The sequence below is a fragment of the Pectinophora gossypiella genome, chromosome 25 (genome assembly GCF_024362695.1).
Source record: "Pectinophora gossypiella chromosome 25, ilPecGoss1.1, whole genome shotgun sequence".
Lineage (NCBI taxonomy): Eukaryota > Metazoa > Arthropoda > Insecta > Lepidoptera > Gelechiidae > Pectinophora > Pectinophora gossypiella.
Genome location: NC_065428.1, coordinates 1,085,249 through 1,098,426, shown reverse-complemented (window position 1 = coordinate 1,098,426; position 13,178 = coordinate 1,085,249).

Genomic DNA, 13,178 nt, shown 5'->3' with positions numbered 1-13,178 from the left:
TCCTCCTACGTGCAGGTGTTCGGGCACGCAGGACACGATGTAAGATGTTCCATCGTTTGGGGTGAGTGCTGCCCTTGCACTTTAAGTCCGAGCCATCCGAGAAATCCCACCTGAGCAAGTTGAAAAGGTTCGTGTGTGGTGCGTGAAAAGTGGGTGCTTTAGAAGGTGATTTTCAGATTGAAACCTATCCTTTAGATCTCAAACTATCTCCTTTTTTTTGATGTGACTTATTGTAGATTTGCCGCAGATGGCATTAACTACTTGGCAGGACTAACCTTAACTATCTTCATGACTTCTTTTATGGTGTGACTTATTGCAGATTAGCCTGGCTGGGAAATGAGGAGCGCTGAGGGTTCTCACTCGGTAGAAATTCCGGCTAATTTTATCCAAAAACAAGTTAAAGCTTATGTGGGTTAATTCAATTCTGGTCTAAATTTGTAACTGTTAAACTATGGGACGCACGCAGGGGTAACCGTGGCCCAGTTCAGGGCGAACTGCCGATAACATAGTGGTGTAGGAACTTGACCATTGGTCACACGCTAGTGAGTGGTTGAGGGCGGATAGGTACCTACCCAATATCCCTTACGGGGAGAAAGAATGGTTTAAGAGTGCTTTATTTTATTTTATTTTACACATCTTCCACTCATTATAGTTTTGATCAAAATATAGAGAAGCAATATAACTAATTTAACTACTAATTAAACTAATTTTGACTTAGTTTGACAGGACTAAAATTAGCTCTATCCCTTTCTTGCACTTATTGTAAGTACAGGACGGCACTCATTTGAGAGCTGTCGAACTAAAATTGGGTTAAGTTTGTGTGCACCCGAATGGGCACCAATGTATTTTATTTCATGTATTTTATTTCATTTTTATTAATAATATTAATTTTATTTGATTTTATATAATTTAATTTATTTTTAATTTATCTAATCTAATCTAATGTACTTATAATTATGGATATTAATCTGAAATAAATAATTTGAATTTGATATAGGTAGCAACATATTTAACACGTTCACAGTGTATGAACAACATATGAGCCAATCAATTTGAAACTCATATGAGTATGACCCTGATGTGTATGTGTTTATCAAAAAATAACATTGCACGTGAGGGTTTGATATCTAATTATCAGTCTCACAGTGAACGTGTTAATAAAAGAATTCCCAGGCTACATTCCCCAAAAAAAATAGACATGTCCCTGTCCAGATTTATCGTGATAATTACCTATTTTATAATTGCTCTGGTACATAATAATTCAGAATATACATGTAATGGAAAAGGCATACTTATATAAAAATAATTGTTGCTTGATATTTGAATCAGATATTATATGAATTATGTTGCTACCTATATTGCTTCTCTTTATTTTGATTAGATTAATAATGGGTGGAAGACGTAACTGTGCCTGGATGCAATAAAAAGTGTTATCATTTATACCCAAAAACAAAGATAAAATAAGCATAAGTACGTCTGTTAGAGGAGCTCGGTGGCAAGGCGCAGCGGTTAGAGGAGCTCGGTGGCGCAGCAGTTAATGCGCTCGGTCTGCGATTGTTGAAGTTAAGCAACTTTCGCAAAGGCCGGTCATAGGATGGGTAACCACAAAAAAAAAGTTTTCATCTCGAACTCCTCCGTGCTACGGAAGGCACGTTAAGCCGTTGGTCCCGGCTGCATTAGCAGTCGTTAATAACCACCAATCCTCACTGGGCCCGCGTGGTGGTTTAAGGCCCGATCTCCCTTTCCATCCATAGGGAAGGCCCGTGCCCTAGCAGTGGGGACGTTAATGGGCTGATGATGATGACCCTTATAACTGCTGAAGTATCGTCACCCCAAACGAGCGGCAATAAGGCGGTAGACTTATCCCTCAATTTCCCCGCCAAGGATCAAGTCAAGGACCATATTGGCGACCTTCGAAGCCTCCAGTGCCGCCCACTATCGCTACATCTCTGTGCCAAGGCCGCTGGTATAGGCACTCGCAACTAGCGAGGAACATTGTACAATAATTACGCAAACAAAACATAACTTACAGGATGTTAGTGACATCGTAATGAATAGATAGATAAAATTTTTATTTAGGTTTAAGACGTTACATAAATTTCTTAATATTAAAATATGATCATAAATCGTCACTGAAAGAGCGAAATTACGTAATCACCAAAATGCCATTTCAAGAAAAAGCCGTATAAACAAATCAATCAACAGACTCTGTGCATTAAAAAAAAAATTATGCACACTGTTCATTATTTAATACATAATAAATCATATAGAATACTTGGGGGATGATTCAGACCATAATTCTGAGTTAATTTCAACTGGAATTTCTTGTCGGAAAATTCATGAGACTTTTAGAGTTTTCGTTACGATGTCACTGTAGGTAGACTCACCTCCCTAGCCATAGAGGCAGTCAATAAGTTCGCGACACCAAACACTTCAGGACCCTGATACCGACCCCGCCCCGACCGACCCCCCTCAATCAGCGCTTATCGCTATCGACCCACTAGGATCGATTAGTTCTTTCGAATATTTTTCCTCTCAGATGACGCCCCAAGCCGAGGTTCGCGCCAAAATGGGCACCCTCAGGCCTGTTGCTCGTTTAAGAAAACGTTGTACCGGATAAGAGTTAATGCCATGCGGCAAATCTACAATAAGTAACGACAAAAAAAAACAATTTTTGTATGTGACTTGGAGGGCAAACACGCACTGTGGGTTAGCTATGTTGATATGGGTTACATATGTTGATATTTATTATTTAAGTTCCATGTAATGTGTATTTTAAAACTTGTGTATGCCTGCAAAAGTAGTATTTAGAGGACGATTTAATAATGTAAATAACAACTGCAAATGTAAATGACCTAAATACCTAGCACAATAAATACATTGAATTGAATACCCGATAGCAAGTGGTCTTCGTCTACCGCGAGGGTTGTCAGATCAATGATCGACCTGATCATACCTGGTGTAAGCTAGCCATCTTTAAATTAGCCCATTATGCTAGTCAATGCGCGATCCTCCATTCGACTTCCAACACTTCTATCGTGTGAGTTGTGAGGTGGATTACCAACTTTGTCACTGAGCCGCCAAAGGCCTCTGACATAGCTCAAAGACTACACACTTACTTAAGTAAATAAAAAAAAAAAAAAAAAATAAAAATAAAAATTGTTTATTTTCAGACAACTTAAGTCCATAGAGTGTTAGTAACTATACCCTTAAAACTATGTTAGCAATTATCATTATACTAGGTAGGCAAGAAATATACAAAATAAACAAACATTTAGGTTAGTGGGACCGGCACCACTCGGTAGCCTCACCGACCTTTAGTGACATGTAGTTCGATGAACCTACCGAGCAGAGCAGAGTCCCATCTGTCCCCAAGCATCCTTAGGACACTATTCCCGCTCCCCCGCACTCGATATAATAATGACGCAACCTTTTTACGCATAATTGCATAAAAATCGTCCACGCTAGCGTCAGCAAACATGCCAGACGCACTACAGTACCGGGGAAGTCGGAACAGAGCCCTAAAGGCATTATTATATTGGACGCGCAGAGAGTTGTAAGCTTTCTGTGTGAAGTTGGCCCACAGACTGCTCGAGTAGAATGTCTGACAGTATGCTTTAAAAAGCGTAATTTTGACTTCAGCAGTACATCGAGCAAATCTATGAGCCACCACGTTCCCACGCACAGACAACCCTCTACGCTCCCTCTCTATGTCTATACTATCACACAAATCGTCTGTCACTATATGGCCAAGGTACTTAAACTGTTGAACACGTCTCAATTGTACACCATTTAGAGTAAGAGGTGGAATACAGTCTGGTCCTTTGCCTTTTGTCTTAAACAACATGAATTCACTCTTACTCTCGTTATACTTCAATCCATGCTCAACAGCATAAGCCTGACACACACCTAGCAATTTCCTTAGTCCGCCGATCGATGGGCTCAGCAGCACCATGTCATCTGCATAACTTAAGTTATTGACACATACGTCATCTATGTAGCACCCGACATGGGTACTGCTGAGCTCCTCGATCAACTTATTAACATAAATGTTAAAAAGTCGCGGCGATGACAAGCCACCCTGCCTTACACCACACTCAAGCAAATAGTCGTCAGAAACACCCCTGCCCCACTTAACTGAGTTCGCCTGGTTGTTGTACCAATATGAAAATATTGATACAACCTCCAGTGGTACCCCAGCCTCCCTTAGCTTCGTCCAAAGCTTTCCATAAGACACTAGGTCGAAAGCCTTGGACAAGTCCAAGAAGCATGCATAGACAGGAGTCTTTCTTTCAACATAATAATGCACAGACTGCTTCAAAGCTAGTATCGCACTTTCAGTACTAAGGCCTTCCCGAAAACCAAATTGGGTATCATGTAATGATACTGCCTTATCAAGTTGTCCATCCAATATCCCATCGAAAACCTTTGCTATGATTGTTGCCAGAGAGATGGGTCTATAATTGGCCTTATCCGCATTATCCCCGGTCCGATTTTTTACTACTGGCACAACTATAGTTCGCATGAAGTCATGAGGCAAGTATGAATGACGTAAACAAAAGGTGTATAGCAAAGCAAGCACTCTACAAATATGAGCTCCCGCATGCTGTAGGTGCTCAAGGCTGAGTCCATCGTGGCCGGGCGACTTGCCCCTCTTCATGTTTTTAATGATTTTAGAAACATCTTTAGCCGAGACTCCAAGTGGACGCTCAACCACACAATTTATATCAGCCCTGGGCACCGACGGCAGACTGGATTTTACGTGAAAACTGTCTTTAAACAGATTAGCTATAAGTTTAGGGTCACTTGTCCCATCAATACTTATCGGAAGACTAAATTTGCCGTTAAGATTTTTAGTACCTTTCCAAAACTTGTTAAATTGCTTGGAAGAATGTTGAGAAGCAAGAATATCCATTCTAATTTGTTCTTGATTATTTAAACAGTACTTTAAACGAGACTTGAAGATTTTTCGGCTTTCAAGCATTTTATTATAAATAGGCCCACTATGTGGCTTGCCATAGAGTACAAACATTTGGTAATCCAACCTAGCCTGCTTATGCGCCTCCCTTACATGCTTATTCCACCCATACACACTTTTCCCTCTTATTGGCCTTTTAGTTTGTACTTTACGACTTTGCTTAGAAGCCTGACACAAAATATCCACAATGTTACAATATAATTTCTGAATTAATTGTTTATGTTGTAAATCATGACACATTCCATCTGCACACTTATGGAAATCAAATGGAAAATCGATATTTTTTAAATTATTATTACATATTTCAGTATATTTATCAATTTCTGTAAGATCTCTAATCCCCCACAGAATATAATTATTACATACATTATTATTAAGTAACGTTGTTCTAAGCTTTTTAATAATACCAAGATTACAAGTAACTTCTAACGGAAAATGATCCGACCAATACACATCACAAAGTACCTCAGCACTGATTACAGTCCGCCACGCTGACTTAGTGACTAGACAATGGTCCAGCCAACTCCGCGCACTCGGAAAAGTATAGGTACCAGACGATATACCTAGTTTCTGTATGTCTGCACAACACCACTCTTGATCACGACAAAAGTCTAGCAGTTCATTACCAAACTCCGCCTTGGGGTCAGCGTTGAAATCACCCATCATGAAAACATCTTGTACATTACTGTCCTGAATAATTGCACTTAGTTCCCCTAAACACTGGGTGAATTCCGGCAGGTTTGCAGTTTTATTCGTTGGCATATACACACTGAATATTATTATGTCCCGAGTTTCATTGATCTTAACTTTTATAGCGATAATACGATCACTTATACACTTCACTATCGTGACATTCTGAAAAACACTCTTCCGCCATAACAGCGCGACACCACCATACGGCCTGCCTCGAAGAGGACTCGTCGACAGATCTACTGCCGATTTCGCTGTGTAACTGAAGTCTTCATTTATTTCGCCGATTACTGATAAGTCATGTTGCATGAGCCAAGTTTCCTGAAGGGCAAGTACATCGGCCTTTAGGCATAACGTTCTCAAGCACTCAAAACTTCTTTTAGCACTTTTACAATTATAGCTAATTAGTTTGATGTGCTCCATTTATTCCAGTATTATTGTTACTCGAATTACTCACGATCTGCTTATGTTTAGCTTCGTGATCTAAACTACGCTTCCTGAAGTGTATATATTTTCTAAACCTAATCCCATCGGGCCAGAAGCTGTCATCTAAAAATGTGGTCAATTTATTACTGGACACAAATAATTTGAAAGAGTTATAACTTTTTTCTTTTTTCATAATAATTTTTTCAAGCTGGACCTTTTCTTGCGTTTTACTCTGTATATATTCACAGATATCAGTTTCCGACGCATCCTTGTCCACATTAGAAATAAATAGTGGAATTTTGCTATGCGCTGCCTTAAACTTCATATCGAGCTGGCTCGCCGCCTTTCCCGTCTGTCCCGCAAAGCGATTTTTGTATTTTTTGCGCTGTACTAATGTCCACTCTTTATTATGTTTATTTTCAAACCCGCTAGCAGGACGTTTCACTATATCAGCCATACTCGGTTGTAAGGTGTCAGCTGATTGTGTTGATAACGGTATCTCTGCACTCACAGTGGGTTGGAAGGTGATATCCGGGCTAACGCACGCGCAGGAGTAAGACAGCGCAGTATTATTATTGCTCTGACCGCCCGCGTGAATCACCGTAGATGCCCCACGAACTCGTTCCGTTAACTTGGTCTCGTCATTTTTTTCGGTCACCGTCACATCGATATGTGACAAGCCAATGGGCCCACTATCAAGAAAATATGCACCCCTTTTTCTCGTATTTACATTCTCACAATCCACAGAAGTTAATTTGCAGTTATTTAGCTCTAATCGTAGTTCTTGCAGCTGTTGTACACTCACATAATTATCTTTTATTGTATCCAGTTCATATCGCATTAGTACCAAATCCTTCATCAATTTCGTAACATCTATGTGGTCAAATGTTACAGGGGGAAGTTTTTGTAAATCACGAGCCACAAAGATAGGAATTAAATCAGGATCTATTTCCTTGAACAAACAGATAATATCTTCGAGATCCTTTTGCTTTTTCCCGTCCTTACGTCTAGATATTTCCCGTCTCGATGTCGTTACAGATTCAAATAACAATTTCTTCGCCTCGTTAATCTCCGATTCCGTGAAAGCGGATAGACACACACGTATTATCGATTCATTATCCATCACATCTTGCTTGTTTTGGATAAATGCAAGCAATTCACAAATAATTATGTTGCAATTATTGCACTTTAACTGGTTAACTGCCATTGTTTACATTAACACACCCTCACCGCGACGCTGCGAGAGCGAGACTCAATCAAATAGTAGCCCACCGACTGCTTAACGTGCTTTCCCAAGCACGGATTATCTTATTTTCGGACAATCAGGTGATCAGCCTGTAATGTCCTAACCAAACTAGGGATCACAAAGTGATTTTTGCGATATGTCCTACCGGGATTCGAACTCGGGATCTTCAGCCCAACGCTCGAACACTGGACCACGGAGTCTGTTAGTAATAAATAAAAATGTAATAATATATATATATTATACTGACTATGGAATTCCAATTGCTTCGATCCTGACACACTTCACTTGCTTCTACCACATTATATATTTTGATTTGATTGATTATATATATATATATATATATATATATATATATATATATATATATAATATCAACCACAATATATATATAATATCAAATCAAAATATATAATGTGGTAGAAGCAAGAGAAGTGTGTCAGGATCGAAGCAATTGGAATTCCATAGTTTCTGCTCACCCCGGTGGGTAATAGACGTGAGTTTATGTATGTATGTAGTAAATGAAAACAGTAGGTACACCATCACATAATTAAGTATGCCTCTGTTTTCCACCAATGTCCTTCTAGCATTCATTACGTGTAACTTGAATTCATAAGTGTAATTACAATATTAAATAAACGTAAAAACATAATTTAGTATGCTACACTAAAATGCTGTAGAAATGAGGTGTGGTCCCAATGTGCGCGTGGATAACGCCCTATCGAGGTATCGAGGTTTTATTTCTCTTTTGTTTTGTATTTTGTTTTTTCCTGTTTGTGCAATAAAGTATTTGTTATGTTATGTAGGCAAAGCCAAAAGTAAGATTAACGATAAAAAAAATCCCAGGGTCCGCTAACCTAACCTGACGATTTGACAGGTCCGGTTTTTTACAAAAGCGACTGCCTGTCTGACCTTCCAACCCGCGAAGTGAAAACCAGCCCAATACAGGTTAGATCACACAGGTACCTCCGAAAATGTATTTCTCGGGAATGTGGGTTACCTCACGATGTTATCCTTCTCCGTGAGCACGTGATAATCATTTATGATCCAAACATGAATTCGAAAACAGATGCGAAAATCATTGGTTTATGCTCGTGCTGAGATTCGAACCTACAACCTCACAGTAGGAGTCAAGCGTTCTTCCAACTGGACTATCAAGGCTCATGTTGTTTTAACGCTAACAGTACCACTTCACCTTAGCAAACATATTCGTAGTAAAGAATTCCAAAATTTTATTACGGATTCATTTTGTGTAATTTCCGAGTAATTTCTAAACTGTGGAGAAAGTTTTTACGTTTTGAAATTAAAATGTAAAATTGAATTGTGATCACGGGAAAACATTTGTGTCCTACTTTGTGTAATTAAGCCATATACCTCGTATATTAAATAGACAACCAATCTCTGTAAAAAAAGGCTTAATTTGAGGGAACGAACTTATACTATCTACATAACTTAATATATACGTATTCGCAACACGTTTCGGGCGCTTTTTTATAAACTCCTTAGCGAATGTGAGTCTACAGGTTTTTTTGACGTGACTTATTGTAGATTTGCCGCAGATGGCATTAACTACTTGGCCGGACAAATGGGGAGCGCTGAAGGCTCTCAACCGGTACAACGTTTAAGACAACAGGCCTGAGGGTGCCTAGTTGGGCGCGAACCTCGGCTCAGGGCGTTGTCTGAGAGGGAAAATAATTGAAAGAATTAATCGACCCTAGTGGGTCGATAGCGATAAGCGCTGATTGAGGGAAATCGTCAACCACGCCGCCGGGGTCGGTATTGGTGTCCTGAAGTGTTTGGTGTCGCGAGCTGATTGGCTGCCTCTATGACTAGAGTAATCGGGTCGTGGGGATCGTATATTACGTCCTTCGTCAAAGTTTATCCGTAAGTAGTAGCATAGTTCACAAAATCAGTCAAAATGTAATTTTCTACACTTTAGCGCTCCACCACTCTGACACTAATTTCTCTGTCTACCAATAAAAAACGATAGCGTGATAATATTCATGTTAATTCCTTTGTTTTGATGCCACCATAACACTACTTAGTGTACAATTTAAATAATTTAATGGTTGTCATGGTAACACAGGAATGTAAGTTCATTAAAGTATTTATGTTAATTTTGTTCGTTAGAAAATTTTGGCTGGTACCGTTTAAGCAGAAGTAGTAATAAATATTTATATTGCCTGGTAAGGAAGTATATAGTTAATAGGCAATTCCTGTTCGGCGCGTCCTTGCCGCTGGGGTGAGCGCCTCTTACTTCAGGCCGGAGTGAGATGGTGTTTGAGTTCGGATAAGGATCCAGACCTACGGGGACGTAGAACACTTGCTCCGGTTAGTTGAGAAGAGGCGTGTGCCCAGCAGTGGGTCGAATATGAGCTATATAAATAGCTACGCCACAGACTATGGCTCACCTGACATCTTCCCCGCGCGCCCTGATACCTGTACGCGAGAGGAGCAGCAGCTGATGAATGCCACCGAAAATGCTGACCGGGTGGCAAAATACTGGGCTGAAATAATCTGAATGCCATCGAAGTGACAAGAAGAAGAAGATTAACTCATATTCGACTCACTCGTTTATGTACAGTCATGAGCAATATAATGTACCCACTTTAGGACTCTGCCGCACTAACATATTTGACATTTAGTGAGACTTACAGTTCAATTTGTCAAAAAAGTTAATGTGACATGGTACCAAAGTGTATACATATAATGCTCGTGACCGTATGTAACTTAATCTAGGGTTTTATCTCTTCGCCCATATACCAAATCTGCATAGTTCCGCTGTATTACGAAACGAACGCAATTATCATGTCGTACCATAAAATGGATTTCATTCGGCGGTTCCTCTTGAGGAGATCCGATTGTGGTTATGTAGGACACACTTCGGCACTTAAAAGTAGCGAGTGTTTTGTTTTTGCCGCTGAGGGCTCTCAACCGGTGCATAATTTAAAACAACAGGCCTAAGGGTGTACAGTTGGGCGCGGGGCTTAGCTCAGTTACTTAGGATTCATCATCATCAATTTAAGAGCTCTTGTCTGTGCAGCATTTTCCATGCTACTTTTTTAGGGAAAAACAGGGCAGTGGGAAACCACAGAGTACTGCGGAGCGGAAGGCAAGAGGGAAACCTCTTGCCTTCCGCTCCGCAGTACTCTGTCTGACGCAAGTGGGATGGCGCCCAGAGTAGTCTATTACAAAGTCATACTAGGACTCCTGTCCTCCGCCTCTGAATAGTTCTGACAGTTACTGCTGCCCTCTGTCAGGTTCGGCTCGGTTCTGAGAGGATTACGCATATTTAAAAGAATTAGTCAACCCTATAGAGGCAGACCCGTAGCACACCCCGGACACTTCATACAAAACACCTCGTTTTACACAGACACTACACATTGATGTTATAAACGCGGTCAAACGTCGTACTCATTGTTCATAAATAAAATTCGAAAATGCGTCGAAAAGTAAAATGAAATTGTGTTCACTTTTTGATCATCATAGACTGTCTTCTATTTCTAGATTAGCATTTTATAATTTATTTTAACCCAGTAAATACCCTAATCATTTCCCTAGCGTTATTCCATTTTTCACAGGGCCCGTTTACCGAACCTGAACATTTGACAGGTCCGGTTTGTTAAAAAAAACGACTGCCTGTCTGACCTTCCAAAACGCGAAGGGAAAACCAGTCCAATATAGGTTAGGTCACATACCTCCGAAATGCATTTCTCCGGAATGTGGGTTTCTTCACGATGTTTTCCTTCACCGCTGCACGTAATAATCATTTATGAGCCAAACATGAATTCGAAAACAAATTCAAAATTCATTTGTTTAGCGTGCTGGGATTTGAACCTGCGACCTCATAGTGAGAGTCAAGCGTAACTAGTACCAACTGGGCTACCACGGCTCTTCTGGGCTGTCACGGCTTTTTGTCAAATACTCTATTGGTTTGATTAAAATGGCGCGTCACTTACAAATTATAATAAGGAATAAAACACTATTGCACATATATTCATAACTTTCAATAGGTAGTAAGTTTTTCCAGCAAAGAGGTTAATGCCTTTTGCGGCAAATCTACAATAAGTGACATCAAAAATAAATAAGTAGGTGATAGAAATACTCGAAAGTCACTTTTTTGTCGAAATCACTTTGTGAGACTGTCCTTTGTTTGGTAAGAACATTGCAGGCTTGAATCACCTGATTGTCTGAAAAATTAAGATGGTTCCGTGCTTCGGAGGACCCGGCTATTGGCCGTAAAATACCTCCACCCACAGTGAAGTAGCGTGTTGGAATATGCTCCATACCCCCTCGGGATGGTTCAGCTCATTATTCTAAGTTAAAATCAAGTGAAATTTTCCATCGCAAAAGTATAGAATTGGAAATAATTAAAAAAAACTAAAAAAAAAAACATGAATTTTGCGACGAAAAATTCCACTTGATATCAACTCAGAATCATGATCGGAATCATCCCTCAAAGTTTTCGTTACGACGTCACTAACACCCTGTATAGGCTGTTTATATTATGTTTATGTGATAGAAATAGTTACCACTTATTTATTTTTTTATTTAGGTACACATACAGCAATACATATGAAATTTTTACAGACAGCATTATGAATAGAAATACTTGTTATATATGCTTGCCAATTACATGCGTACACAGCATTCACCGTAAATGAAAACAAACAAACTAAATTAATACTAAACTATATAAATTATAAACATAGAAAGGTGAAATAACAAACAACTCTATATTATTACTGTTGCAGTACTTATATACAAAACTTTCTTTATACGCAGGAAATTAAAAAACTAAACAACCAAATAAAACTAAAACACATCGACAGCCATAATGATCACAAGTTCAATGTTCTTTCAATAAAAAAACGTACATACATACATAAACTATCTCTTGTTTATTCATAGATCATACATTCATACATAAATTCACGCCAGCCATTCACATTGTTGAGGGCAGACTGCAAAGTCATGTCTTTACAATACAACGTTGTTGTTAGGCTCACGTTCCTGAACACCCAGGTTCTAATCCTGGTGGGGACATATCATAAAAAGCACTTTGTGATCCCTAGTTGTGAGAAACGGGATAGTGCTAGTGAGGTGACGATAACCATATTTAGTTAATTAATCTAAACTTGTTGACATTTGGCGCTTTCTTTTATATGTGCTGTGCTCCATACCCCCTCCGGTTGATTGAGGGGAGGCCTGTGCCCAGCAGTGAGACGTGTATAGGCTGTTTATGTTTATGTATGTTTTATCGTGTTATTAACTATAGGCGAATGAGAGTTCTCACTTCCCCTAAAAAATTAAACCCCTATAAAACCCTTATGCCTACCCTGCAAGTCTACATGTAGCGTGAAAGTATGCATGCGTTAATAGCTCGGTTTAATATTCGGTAAACAACCTCATATATAGGAAGTGAATATGGAACAAAGTTTAAGATTATGATCAATTTAGGTTACTTACAAACCCAACCGCATATTTACTTCACAAAAAGAGACCCTATTTTAAAGAGCTTTAGTATTAAAGTGGAAAGTAGTACCTTATAGGTAGTTAGAAGTTTTCGTAAATATTAATATAAGTAAGTACGTATAAGGCCTCTGCCTCGAATTTTGCGGGCAGCGGGGCGGCGGCGGCGGCGGCGCGGGAGCGGCAGGATCTTATGCGTATCGTCAAATGGACCGGGTCTCGAAAACAGCGGCGCGGGAGCGGCGCGGGGGCGGGCAACGAGCGGTGCACTCCAGTCGAGCGGTGACCGTTGCGCGTCTGAATTGTAGTGTTGTACTTTTTTTTCGTGACGTAGGTATCAAAATGTCCTCGGACGTGCAAGAGCAAATT